Source organism: Lithobates pipiens, unplaced genomic scaffold (assembly GCF_037356315.1).
Source record: "Lithobates pipiens isolate NorthernLeopardFrog02 unplaced genomic scaffold, aLitPip1_a1.2 Scaffold_1, whole genome shotgun sequence".
Taxonomy (NCBI): Eukaryota; Metazoa; Chordata; class Amphibia; order Anura; family Ranidae; genus Lithobates; species Lithobates pipiens.
In genome coordinates this window covers 154,789,001-154,802,977 of record NW_027507685.1, presented here as the reverse complement: position 1 = coordinate 154,802,977, position 13,977 = coordinate 154,789,001, and positions in this window count along the sequence as shown.

Genomic DNA, 13,977 nt, shown 5'->3' with positions numbered 1-13,977 from the left:
CATGCTTGGCATGGGGCTTGCTCTGCAAAGGTTGTGCAAACTTATCCAGTACAGCGACCAAGTGGCTAAAGCAGGCTATAAGGAGGCGTTGTATTGCCTCATCACATAACCTGCTTTAACCCCTTGGATCCCACACTAGCATGATGCTATTGCATGCATTACACATTGTTGCTGGGTGTTTGCAGAGTGGCCCTATTCACTTGATTGGGTCACGATCACCCACCAAAAGCAACAGGGGGTATTATTCCTCTGCAGCAAAGGGGGTAGAGACCAATGTATGTAATGTGGGCAGTGTGCCTGGGACAGGGGGGGGGGGGGTGATCTCATATTGCCCGGGGGCCCCATGAGTTGTCAGTCCACCCCTGGATGGCAGCATATATAGCGATGGCAGCAGATGAGCACTGAGCAGGGCTGCAGGTGGGTATTGAGCAAGGCTGCAGGTGGGTACTGAGCAAGGCTGCAGGTGGACACTGAGCAAGGCTGTAGGTGGGTACTGAGCAAGGCTGCAGGTAGACACTGAGCAAGGCTGTAGGTGGGTACTGATTAGGCTGCACTGAAGCTGCAGATGGGCACTAATCAGGCTGCATTGATGCTCACTGACCATTAATTTGCTTCAAAGTGGTTTATTTTAGAAAAAAGTTTTTTTTCCTGAAACCTCCCTCTTAAATTTTGGTGCGTGTTATACGCCGGCACGTGTTATACGCCGATAAATACGGCATATATATATTTTCATTTATTTTTTTTACTTGGGGAGAAACGACCAACCTGGTTTAGGATGAAAAACCTGAACTCGACTGAAGAAAAGACAGAGAGGATGATGAGTAGCCGGTATGCCACTGAAGATAAATACATAACTGGATGTTGCTAAGTTTATGCAAGGCTGATTGGGTGCCCCGTGGTGTCTTTGTAATCTGGTTTGTGCCCGGGATGTTTTGATGCTACTGGAGATGAGCTGATGTTGCGTGGTTGCGAAGGTCACTGTGTGATACGATGTGATTGCAAGGGTCTCAGTCTGGTGTGCTGCGATGACATTGCATGGTCATAAGGGGCTCAGTTTGCTTTGCTGAGACGATATTGCATGGTCGCAAGGGTTCCAGTGAGTGTCCTGCTGCTGGGACGATATTGCATGATTGCAAGAGTCCCAATGAGTATGAGGTTTGTTTGGAGACATTATTGCACAGTTGCAAGGGTCTCTGCGAGTTTCCGGCTGCTGAAACGGTATTGCGTTTGCAAGGGTCTCGTGCGAGTGTCCGGCTGCTGAGGCCTGTGTGGTAGCTTAGGGGGTTTATATATATATATATATTTATATATATATAATTGTTTTTTTTTGTTTTGTTTTTTGATGAGTGAGGGATAGCTGAGATTATATTATGTTTTTGCAAGGGTCTCAATAAGAGTGACAGGCTGCTAATGCGGTTTTGCATGGGTGAGGGGTTTCAACGAATGGGAGTTGGGTTGGTGAGAAAGGATAGAAACACCTGGCTTGTTTGACCCCCTAAACCCCTAAGCGGGCAGTATAAGGGATAAGGACAACATCTGTCCGATTCGTAGGTTCCGTAGGGGGAACTAACGAACGACCTGGGGGACAACGAATGGTAACGAATACATATGACATAAAGAAAGGTGGTGACGAATGCAACAGTGAGTCATGCGAGCGGTTCGCGGTGGACTGTGGCGGGACTGCAACTGATCAGGAAGGTGAGGCGTAGGGCTGTGCACGAAGCAACAACAAGTTTGGTGTAGAAAGTAATGAGAGAAGTGAGTACGAATGATTTGTAAGTTGCACTGTGGGACCCGAACACATGGTATGGGTGACACTGCGAGTGGCTGCGAATTGATATGGGAAAAACATGGTAATGAATCCAACCTGCTACAGTGGCCGTGCGACTGGGTCCACATCGGTCTGTAGTGGATATGCAACGTATCCGAAGATTGTGGTGTGGCACCATGCATGACGATCACAACATGACTCGACTTTGGCAAGTAATGGGGGTGGTGGTGGGAGAGCCGTGTAGGAACGATTCGTAAGTTCCGTGACTTGAACTAAACACACAACATGGGGGATGCAATGATTGATAACGATTTAGCTCAAGATGCAAATGCAAAATAAGGACTCCTACTTGCGACAGCAAACAAGACTTGATTGATTGAAAAACCACGAATGGGCTCCCAGCCCACACAAACCAAAGCAAACAGACCAGCCAGGCCTTCCAAATATTACCTACACTCAGAAAAAGAATCCTAATCTAGCACTTACCTTTTGTAGAGGGATGCTACATCTGCAAAGGCTACGTACAGCACAGTGATGATCTTACAAGACATAATCTGGGCTTGCAAATGTTTTTGGCCCACACAAAGTGTATTTATATCCACTGTGGCTATTGAGAAATCTATTTAATAAACTTTTTATGCTCAGCATTCAGTTAAAAAAAAAAGCCTTAGTGGTCCTTTCATCCACTGCTTCAATCTTTGCCCTTTTTTTTTTAATTTATTTTTGTAAATTCTTTTTTATTGCAATCTTTACCCTCCTGAGAAGCAAAAAATGACTGAAGATCTCAGCAACATACTTCTTGGTGGGTTGGATGACTGGTCCCTAACGCCTGCTGAGCACTGTGGTGCCATCCGCTGGCACCTATATCACTACTGTGGTGCCTGGGCCAGAGGATCAAACCACAGAGGGCGGAGGCAGGTCCACTGATAAGCCAGTACAACTGGCCCTGTTGTACCAGGCCCGGCCAGCAGGGGAACCCGTCCCTATACTGTAAACAGGGAATGAGAGAATTGAAGTAAAAAAAAGTGTTTCCCGCCCCTTCTCCAACCCGCTCACATTTGACTGTAAACAGTACTGGAGTGAGGCTGAATGTGAGAGCCTAGAGGGAGATACACAAGGTATGACAACAGTAATACCAGTTCTGCAGGACACACAACTGTGGCTGAAGGGAAACAGGATTGTCGGGACCACAGTAACATGTAGCTGGTCGGTTGCAGTATCTTCCAGATATCTGTGTCAGTGAACAGGTTAGCGATCAGCCTCCCCTCCCTCTTGTCTTGCTGGTTACTTTTTTTTTCTTTTATCTGCCTAACCTGACACATTGTCTGATCACACTGATATGATCTCTAGAAGACTTTCAGTTTATAATCAGCTATTTAGCCAGAGCTTTTTTTTTTTTTTTTGGAGGATTTACTTCTGGATCAGGCTAGAAGCTTCACAGCCCCATTAACTGGTTACTGTCCTCTACTAATCCTGAGCAGTTCACTGTTTGTGAGAAAATTAGTATTTTGGAAATTTGATGTGATATTTTCTTCTGTCACTTGGTTGTACTTTCAAAGGAAAATCACTGACTTGATTTTGCAGAGCTGGTTTAAATGGAGTGGCTCAGCCCTGTGATACTATATACTTGTACACTGGGTTCAGCCATAAACACAGTCTCTGACCATCTCTCCAATCAATCATGTCTGCGATCCCTAACCGTCTCCTGTACTATGTCTGCAGTCTCTGACCATCTCCTGTACTATATCTGCAGTCTCTGACCATCTCCTGTGGTATGTCTGCAGTCTCTGACCATCTCCTGTGGTATGTCTTGGTGGAGAAAATTGAAACTTCTCCTTATAAGCATATCATTTCTTAAAAGCAAAAAAAAGCCCTCTTATATAATGCCGGGAAAGTGCACCCTTCTTTCTCTCCAAGTGACACAAATAGATGTTGGTGTAACCTTGAGCTCAGTATAGTCCTGGGCAAAATAGCCAGGTGACTTTTATTTATACTAAACAGATCGATAACAAAAGAGGCTGCTGACTTCCGAATCAGCCAATCAGAAACTTGTATTCATTCAAAAAAAACAATGACACACATGCATATATTCAAACAGAAATACAGTAGTGACGTGTGCAGACGGTGGCGTGCAAAACCATGTGGCAAGCACATGGTTTGAACACAACCATGTGCACATTCCCACTGCTACCAGTGATGCGAGCCATACCAAACTATGGCCCGGAGGGCCATAATTTTGTATAGTTATACTATGGTTCCCAAATACACCGATCTGCTTGCTTACCAGTTTAAATGCGGTCGCCATGGAGTGGCCAGTTCCTTGGTGAGGCATAAACAAACAACCTTAAAAGAGCAATCAGATCCGCTGTGTCCAAAGGACGGTTTCCGCATCCCATGGTCTTCCACCAATGTCTGTATGTGCGAATACCCTCACATGAGTGTATTGCAGCAAAACTGACACTGGGGGGAATCTGACAACATACATTAATAAAATTAATAAAATTTTCCACAACAGCTCCTCCTCTTTGTCATATCCTCCCATGTGTCCCTCAATGAATCTTGATCTTCTTCTTACACCTGGAAATGTATCAGTCCTTACAGTCCATATGAGTCCATTAAAAAGGAAAACACGGTTTGACATGTAGACTCTGTTCTTCGGGAGGAATGACTTATAGGGAGGACACAACATGGTGAGCTGTAGGAATTGCCGGTCGGTCTGGGATCCTCTGTGTCTTGCACGTGGGTTGGGCTTTGGGACATCGTCATCTCATTGAGGAAGATGTGGTCATCTGCTCAGGCTCTGGTCACGTGTCCAATCAGGCAACAGGAGCACCTCATCACGGCATTTAGAAGGAATAGAAATAAAAACAACATGATTATATATACCCCTACTTCCTTCAACCATGATCCGATGGAAAATAAATAATCCCCCAAGTTTCCCAACCCCTTTTTTATTAGTATCCTCAATCCAGGTACAACAATCCTTTCCTATGAATTCACAGAACCCCCCCTTGGATGCCAACAGAAAATTAAGGGCCATATTTTCCTGTAAAAGAAGAGTCTTGATCTGTCTTTGTTCCTGTGAGATCTCCCTTACAGCTTCTACGGTTTCATTGAATATTCCATCCACAATGGATGAGAAATTGTTTAATCATTTCATAAGTTCCATCCCCCACCCTGTCCAAACAGGAAACCATGCCCAAGCTTGGTCAGAGTTGGTGAACAATTGCCTTTTAACTTTTCCTGCCGTTCTTATTACCTTCTCTCGCGCCATCAGATCTTCACGATCATCCTTGATGTAAGATGCTGGGACGATTTTAACCAGGACGCAAGAACCTATTGCATTATGGAGAATTACCTAATAAGCGGAGGTACCACATGAGAAGTAGTAGGGGCCAGTCAGAGTTGCACAGGGGGAATAATGCTGGAGGTCACGTGCATTGAGTAGTAACTGGATAGACTAGACCTTCAAACAGATATAGTCTGGTCTAGAGGTGTTATTTAAAAAAACAGGGGTTTTGTTAGTTAGATTAACTGTTATACCTTCCTTGCAGGTGGTGAACCCTACAAAGTTATCCCCTCTACAGAAACTAAAGTTGAAACACACTCGTGGGCTACCTAGTTGTCCCGATACCCATACTGGTTTTGTGAGGGAGGGGTAAAAGCCAGAGCTAATGTTAAAACTATAGCTAATTTTACCCTCTACAAATGTATCGTTAAGTTCTATGGACCAGTGTCTGTTTGGAGACTTTTTCTATTTTTTCAAATTTCCTCATACCAATATGGACATCATATATAGCATGTGCTGCTGTCATTGCTGGGGCATCAAGGCTCGGTGGGGGTTTGGAGCATACCCAGCAGATGGCCCTGTTCACGTTTTTTGCCAGTTGGAGGTGCATTTTAAACAATAAGTTGGAATGCTTTTCATCGTTACCCTTGCTAAAATACACTAAGCTAAAAATATAAATAAAAAAGATACTCTTCATTCTTTGGTGTAGTTGAGCAGCTTCTTGTAGTGGCTGGCGTGGATCCAGTTGTCCCGTTCTTCACACTTTAGAGAGGTTGGCGTGGTCAGTTGAACCTGGAATGGCTCGAGGTAACTCGACTTTAGTCCCGTTCTCTGGTGTTTCTTTACCACGACCCAGTCACCTGGTTGGATAGAATGTAAACCGGTTATAGAGTCAGGGCCTGGAAGGGACCCCGTGATGGATTTTTTGGAGCTCACGTTGCAGTGACTGCACATGAGAATGTAAAGATGACAGATGATGGGGAAAGTACAAACCTGTTTTTGGTTGGCTTCCGAACAAAATCTCATATGGAGATAACCCATGAGGTCACCCAGGGGCATTTCTGATGGACTGGAGAGCTATGCGGAGACATTCGGGCCATGGTTTTCCTATGTCAGCTATTATTTTTGAGATTTTGTTTTTAAGTACTCCATTCAATCTTTCAACCTTACCACTACTTTGGGGGTGATAAGGGGTGTGTAATCCCTGATTGATGTGGAGGGCTTTACACACTTCTGCAAATATCTGACCAGTGAAGTGGGAGCCTCGATCCGACTCAATCATTTCAGGTAGGCCCCAGGGACACACCATTTCAGACAGGATCTTCTTAGCTGTGGTAGTGGAGTTGGCTTTCTGGACCGGCCATGCCTCTGACCAACTTGAAAACATATCTACACAAACCAAGGCATGTTCGTACGGCCCACTTCTTGCCAACGTAATGTAGTTTATCTGGATGCGCTGAAATGGATATTCTGGTCGGGGGGAGTGTCGTTTGGGTACTGATACCGTTCTAACTGGGTTGTGCAATGTGCAAACCAGGCAGGCTGCTGCAAATTAGCAGCTATGGTAGTAAATCCAGGGGCGATCCAATGCTCATCCACCTGCGCACACGTAACCATCTTTGACTGATGCCCTGGATAATGAGCCGAATGGGCCATCATTGGAAAAAGCAATCTTGGTAGACACCATTTATAACCGAGACCTCAGATGTCACCTGGACCTCTCATGGCCCCTAGTGCTGTCCATCTCCTCTTTTCCTGTAATTCCACTTGTGACTGTAGTTTCTTAAACCATTACAGAGACACATCAGAGGGGATAGCTAGCATCAGGGTTTCCCCAGGAGGGTCCAGATCACCTTCCTTAGCAGCTCTATCTGCCAAGGTATTCCCATCGGCCTCCAGAGTCCTATCAGTCATGTGGGCCTTAACTTTTAGAATGACTATCTCATGCGGCAGGTTGAAAGCAACAAATAACCTGTTGATTAACTCTGCATGTTTCACGGGCTTCCCCCAAACTAGTCAGAAACCCTCTTGCTTTCCAGATGGGACCGAAATCATGAGCTATCCCAAAAGCGTACCTGGAATCTGTGTAAATATTGATCCTTTGACCTTCTTGGGTCTCACAAGCTCTTGCTAGTGCCCACAGTTCGGCTTCTTGTGCAGACATGTTGGAATTCAATGAACCCTTTTCTACAATTTCACCGACTGTAGTCACTGCGTAACCTGTGTGTGGTTTACCATCTGGGGTGTAATACCATGAACCATCGAAAAAAAAAGGTTCTTAGCATCTGGGATAGAAGCCTCCTTCACTGGACTGATGGTTGCTGACTCAAGTTCCATCAAAGAAACACGTGGTGGTCATCAACATGTTGTCCTTCTAAATTGAAAAGTTGGTTAGAGGTAGAGAGTTAGTTAGTCTTTGTTAGTCTGTAAAATTTGAGTGTTGTTGCTTTTAACACCATTATCTCCCCTCTTCTCTTACTCATTGAAAGGAAGAAGGAATGCTGGGTTCAGAATGGTGCATCGTCTTAAAGTTAGGTTAGTAGGGGTTAGCAGAGCCACTTCATACTTGGTCAGTCTGGCAGCAGAGAGGTGTTTTGTCTGAACTTGATTTAGGATCTCCTGTATGGAATGGGGAGTAAAAAGGGTCAGTGAGGAGTCCAAGACTATGTCACCTACCTTCTGTAACAATACAGCACAGGCGGCTACGGCTCGTACACAACCTGGTGAGCCTTGAATGACTGGATCTAGGGCAGTCGATAGGTACATGATGGGTCTGTACCTGGACCCATGTAGTTGGGTCAGTACTCCAGTAGCGTGGCCTTTGCTTTCATAGTAGAAGAAGTAGAAAGGGAGGTCGTAGTTGGGCAGACCTAAAGCAGGTGCTTTGGAGAGTTCTTGGATCAAGTCCTGTAGGGTTATCATCAGTCAGTTTAAAGGGTGTTTGGGATGGGATTTTGTAAAGGGGCCCTAAGGTGGATGAGATGTTAGGGACGCAGTCTCTACAGTAGTTGATAAGACCAAGAATGGCTCTGGTTTGGTCATGCGTTTCAGGGTCTCGGGAAGTCTTTCAGTGTCTGAATTCTCTGGGTTGTCAGGTGTCGAGTACCTTGAGATATACAATGTCCTAAAAAGGTGACCTTTTCCCTGCAAAACTGCAACTTTTCTTTGCTAGCTTTATTACCCTTGGACACCAGATGGTTAAGTAATGAGACAGTATGCTGATAACAGACATCCCTTGCGTGGCAACAAAGCAACAAGTCATCAACATATTGTAACAGTACCACCTATGGATTCATTGGGGTCCACGATCCAACACTACTTTAAGTTTGCAACTGTACTCCGAAGGACTAGTCACAGACCCTTGAACAAGACGCGTCCAAGTCAGTTGCCGACCCTGGAATGAAAAAGCAAAAAGGTACTGGCACTGGGGGTTCAGTGGTACAGAGAAAAATGCATTAGTCAGATCAATGACACTGAAAAAAATTGCGTTAGGTGGTATAGAGGCCAACAAGGTGTGTGGGTTGGGTATCAAAGGGGCATCGCTGACAATGATTTTATTGATAGCCCTTAAATCATGTACTAAACAGAAAGTTACTTCCTGACCTTTCACAGATTTTTTTAGCCACTGCAAACAAAGGAGTGTTACGGGGGACTTGGTTGGTGAGAACTTTTATCAGCAGGTACCAGTCAATTTGGATTTTAAGACTATCCATCTGAGCTGCACTCAAAGGGTATTGTGGTAATTGGGGCAAAACACTTCCTGGTCTGATGTTTACTGTGGTTGGTGGAACTGGCAAAAGACCCACATCATACTTGTCAATCGCCCAAGGTTTGGGATCGACCTCCACCAGCATATCCAACCCCAGAAAACAACAAGGCGCTGTCATGTATGGTAGAGCCACCATTGCACATAGGCGCTCATCCGACAATGCACTACTAACCACAATACCTGTTGGAGTATATTCAATAACCGCCTGTATTTCTGCCAAATATCAGCCCCCAATAGATTAAAAGGGACATCATCCAATACTAGCATGGACTTTATGGCCTCTGTGTGTTGCCCCAACCTACAATGGAGTGGTTTTGTTGTTTTTAAGGACACTGTCTGACCTGTGAGACTTATGGTTGGGGTGGTTTCTCCCGAAAAGGGAATTTTGCCTTTAACATCTTTAGCTATTAAAACTGTGCAAGCAGCACCGGTATTGATGAGGCATGGTAGAGGTCATTTAAGTTCTTTAACATACATATTGATATGGGCAGATACCAGTTTGCCAATGACCTATGATGAGTCATAGTTGTTTCCTGCTATTGCTACAACTTGACTGTTTGATCCTCTCGGATGAACTGCCACTTACCCCGAGGTCCAGCTGATTCATTATCACAAAATCTTTGTACATGACCTTCCTTCCCACAATTAAAACAAACAAAAGGTCTCCTGCGATGTGTCGCATTTTTGACCTGTTTGTTTTTATGTTCGGGTGCAGTGTAGGGAGTTTGTGCTATGAGGATTTTAGATGTCTTCTCCTACTTTTTCCCGTCCACATCCCTCTCTATAGCAGAGAGAGTGGATAGAATGGCAGGAATGGTCATCTCATTAAATTCGGGCCTGGTCAATAATAACTTGTCCCGAACTTTTGAATCGATTCCCTCTAGGCGACGCCAGAAACAAACACATTCCTCTGCAGGATTCTGGCTTAATTTCATTACATCCGTGGTAGAGGTTGCACCATTTAGTTCCGGAAGCTTTCCTAGAAGGGCCTTACAAAACTCTTTACCACCAGATGTCATCTGCTCATGTGTGGTGATGCTACAATGAGACATTACAGCCTCCGCCATTTCATCTCCTATTTTAGCCCTTAGAATTCTGGCACAGTCTGTTCCGCTCATTCCATAACTAAATTGGTTCTGACCAAACATTCTTGCGAATCCCTGCGGATTCGTCCTATAGTCTGGCAGTTCAGTTAGAATGTTCCTGATCTCTGAGGAGGTAAAAGGGACATGCCATACTACCCTCTCTCCTGGGGTCCCTTCTCCATCTGCATTGGGGGCACCCTCAAATTGTTGTACCTGGACTGGATAAGCCCCAGGGCGGGTGTATATTGGGGGGTGGTTTTGATAGTGAACTAACATATATGGTTTCACCTACAGTGGGTTCTGATAAATAATCCCCCAGAGAAGGATATAGAGTAGGAATGGCTAAATCATACTCTTTCAGAGCCTTTATACAGTCTCCTCTTTTCCTGTCCCTAATAGGGATTCTTCTAGATTCACACAACATGTTTAAATCTGTAGTGGAAAACAGATCGTAGTTAGCTTTAGGCTGGAGAGCAGAGGCTTCAGTAGTTATAGAAGATAGTTGAGGGAGAGAGACAGGGAGAATGTTTGAGCTGCAGGATAGAGAAACTGGAGATGGTTAGTGACAGCAGGAACGGTGGGAAATTCAGGAGAAACAACAGCAGTTACAGACCCAGCTGATCCTGCTTGTCTCAACAGGGTTAGCCCAGCGAAGGCTTCCTCCATTTCCCTTATTGGATCAATAGGTTCGGCAGTCCCCTCTGGCCAGGTATACATAATGCACTTCTTCCAGACTGAAACTGCCTTTTGTATACCCTGCTGGTTCACTATAATATACTTCTGAAACCACAACTGAGCTATGTCTAAAGTCTTTGTAGCCTGGAGTCTGGTTCTAAACTCATTGATGAGTTTCTCACACCTCCAGGTTTCAAAAGTACCTTCCAAAGGAAAACACCATGCTATACCCTCTGACCATCTATGGCAATTTTTAAGGGGTCTCACTGCCTGAGGCCCAAACCCAATCTTAATGTATTGTGCAGCTGTCTGACTGATGGGGAGGCTTATTTGTTTTCCTCCCATCAAGGACAACCAATTGCCTATGACGAGTCTAATAGTTTTTTTCAGCGGACTCTGCGCTTTACTTTCGGAGCGGTTATTGCTTGCGCCTTTATCACTATAATCAGCCCCTGTGTCCCGGTTATTGTACACGACCTGAGCGGGGCTGCTAGCGTACTATCCCTCGCGTCTTATGCTAATACATTCGCACACTGGAAATCCGATTATTTTACACGGCACGACCAGTCTCACGATATACAGCCTTCTAAACGCGTTTGTCAGACAACTACAAAACACCATTCAAAAATTTAAAACGTGGTTTCTATCCATCCTAGATGTTACAACAATAATGGGGATGCCTCCCGTTCACCCTCTACGCAAAACCGAATTACAGTATAAAACTTCGCTAAAACAACTGTAATTAAATAAAAAAACAAACTGATTCTACTAGAAATGGAATTCAGCACAAAAAGACAAACTATATTTCACTCGAGACTAAAATCAGCAGAAACTGACCATCCAATTGAGAGACCGGTATTGAATACTTATCTCTAGAAAAACACTTTAGGCTATATCATTTTAGGGCCCATACTAAAATATAGGCATGTTTAACTAAATAATATATCCAAAAATGCCAAAATTACATACAACATGAAATATACACCTTAAACATACACTCTTGTTCCCAAATACAAAACAAAACTTTGTTCTGAAAGTTGGAAAGATAATGGATACACAAGACCATCAACAATACTGGTTGCCCATCCCCCGTTCATCCACATGGTCAATTACATATGCAGCATCCATCTTAACACACGGTGTAAGCCTGTTCAGTCATACAAAGCATACAGTTACACAGCCTGCTCAGTCACACACAGCATTCACTTTAGGTTTGTATTAAATGGGGCCTATAGAGGATTTAAATATAGGTGCTTCCCCAATTAATAGACCTACTTACAAAGACAAAAATATAACCTACAATAAAAGTCCCGTCATTATACAGAGCGTGACAAAAAACATAAAGTTCTTTGCCTGGCAGATCTTACCTCATACAGCGGACAGAGAATCAAAATCCCGAACACAGAACAGCAAAAATGTTCAAAAAATAAAACTTGATGTATGGTTATCTTACCATAGGCCGGCCTTTGCTGGTCTGGTTCTGGAGGTCTCTTCTCCATCGAGGTCCGCTGATTTAGGAAGATCTGTTAGCTACCTTTCTGGCCCGCCATTAATTTTGGAGAAAATTTAAGCTTCTCCCTATAAGCATATAATTTCTTTGTGCTTAAAAGCACAAAAAGCCCTCTTATATAATGCCGGGAAAGCACGCCCTTCTTTCTCTCCAAGTGACACAAACAGATGTTGGTGTAACCTTGTGCTCAGTATAATCCTGAGCAAAATAGCCAGGTGACTTTTATTTATACTAAACAGTTCGATAAAAAAAGAGGCTGCTGACCTCAGAATCAGGAGTGGCCAGTTCCTTGGTGCGGCATAAAGAAACAACCTTAAAAAGAGCCAACAGATCTGCCGTGTCCAAGGGAAGGTTTCCGCATCCAATGGTCTTCCACCAATGTCTGTATGTGCGAATACCCTCACATAAGTGTATTGCAGCAAAACTGACACTGGGGGGCATCTGACAACATACATTAATACAATTTTCCACAACAGTCTGCAGTCTCTGACCATCTCCTGTATTATGTCTGCAGTCTCTGACCATCTCCTGTACTATGTCTGCAGTCTCTGACCATCTGGGGAGGGACCAGGGGCAGGGTCTGGGTGTGGCTGAAGGAGGGGCCAGGGGCGGGGCCAGGGTGGGGCTGAAGGAGGCCCCGTCAGGTCGGCTGTACGGGGCCCCATGATTTCTATCAGCAGCCCTGGGTGGAGGGTACCAGGCATCTAACATTGGTTGAAATGTGTCTGATGCTAAATGTTCTTCAGAAAGCTTCTTATTCAAAAGGTTGAAGTATGGCATCACGAGTGACCTACATAGGTAAGTAATAAACCTTTCTATGCAGCAAGACTTTTTTTTTCCTTTTTATAATAGCAATAGTCGCTTGTGCCAGAAGCCACATGTGGCCCTCACTTTTGATGCTGTTTGTGGCAGCTGTCCAGTACTGCTTGTCTGAACAGATGCTTCATATTATGGTGTCCAATAGCAGGGTGCCAGGAGCTGTCTAATCAGTCAAATTATTACATTTAAAAATAAAGAATGGCTAAGTGGCCTTTTGTTATAATGAAGGATGAGCTGACCCAGGTTGAGGATCTCGGCTGTACAGAACCAGAAAAGGTCGGAATAATCAGGGGCTCGGGAGCACATGTGGGGGGACAGTTGACTTATACTTTGTCCTGCCAGACAGAACTTGCTTTACACTCAGTAAGAACATCTTCCTGTCTTGATACAAGGCATTCTTGGTCAGACAGACACACACATGGTTGTCATAATCCCCAGAGATAGAGAGGGCCCCCCAGGAATGACAGCAAGGACAGCCAGGATTACACATGGCTGAAAGCCAGTGAACTAGACACCCCATGTGCTCCAAACATCATTCAAGTTATCTACACATACAAACAGCCAGAAACAAATAAAACAATTCCCCTGCCAAAATGCAAATAATAATGTCCCCCCTAGAAAGTCTGCTTTTATTAGGGATTAGAGGAGTGATTCTGGTCAAACTGAGTTTGTTGCAATATTTTTTCTTGTTCAATATGTTTATTGAATTTTACAATAAAAAGAAGAATATAACATTATATTGACATGTACATAAGATTTGTAAATTAAGGAACATTGTCATAAATTTCATGTAACCATCTCTCACTTATATAATACAAGAAAGAGCTTAAATATTTGCAAAAGAAGTTGAAAAATAATCAAGAACAAACTCTATCCTATTACTAGAGAGTATACGACCCTAATGCCGCGTACACACGGTCGAACTGTTTGACGTACTTAGTCCGTTGAAACACATTTCAGCGGACAATCCGCTCGTGTGTGGGCTTCAGCGGACTTTTTCAGCGTGCAGTCCGGAGTACTAAGAATTTCGGTTTTTCCAAAAATCTGTCCGTCGTACTT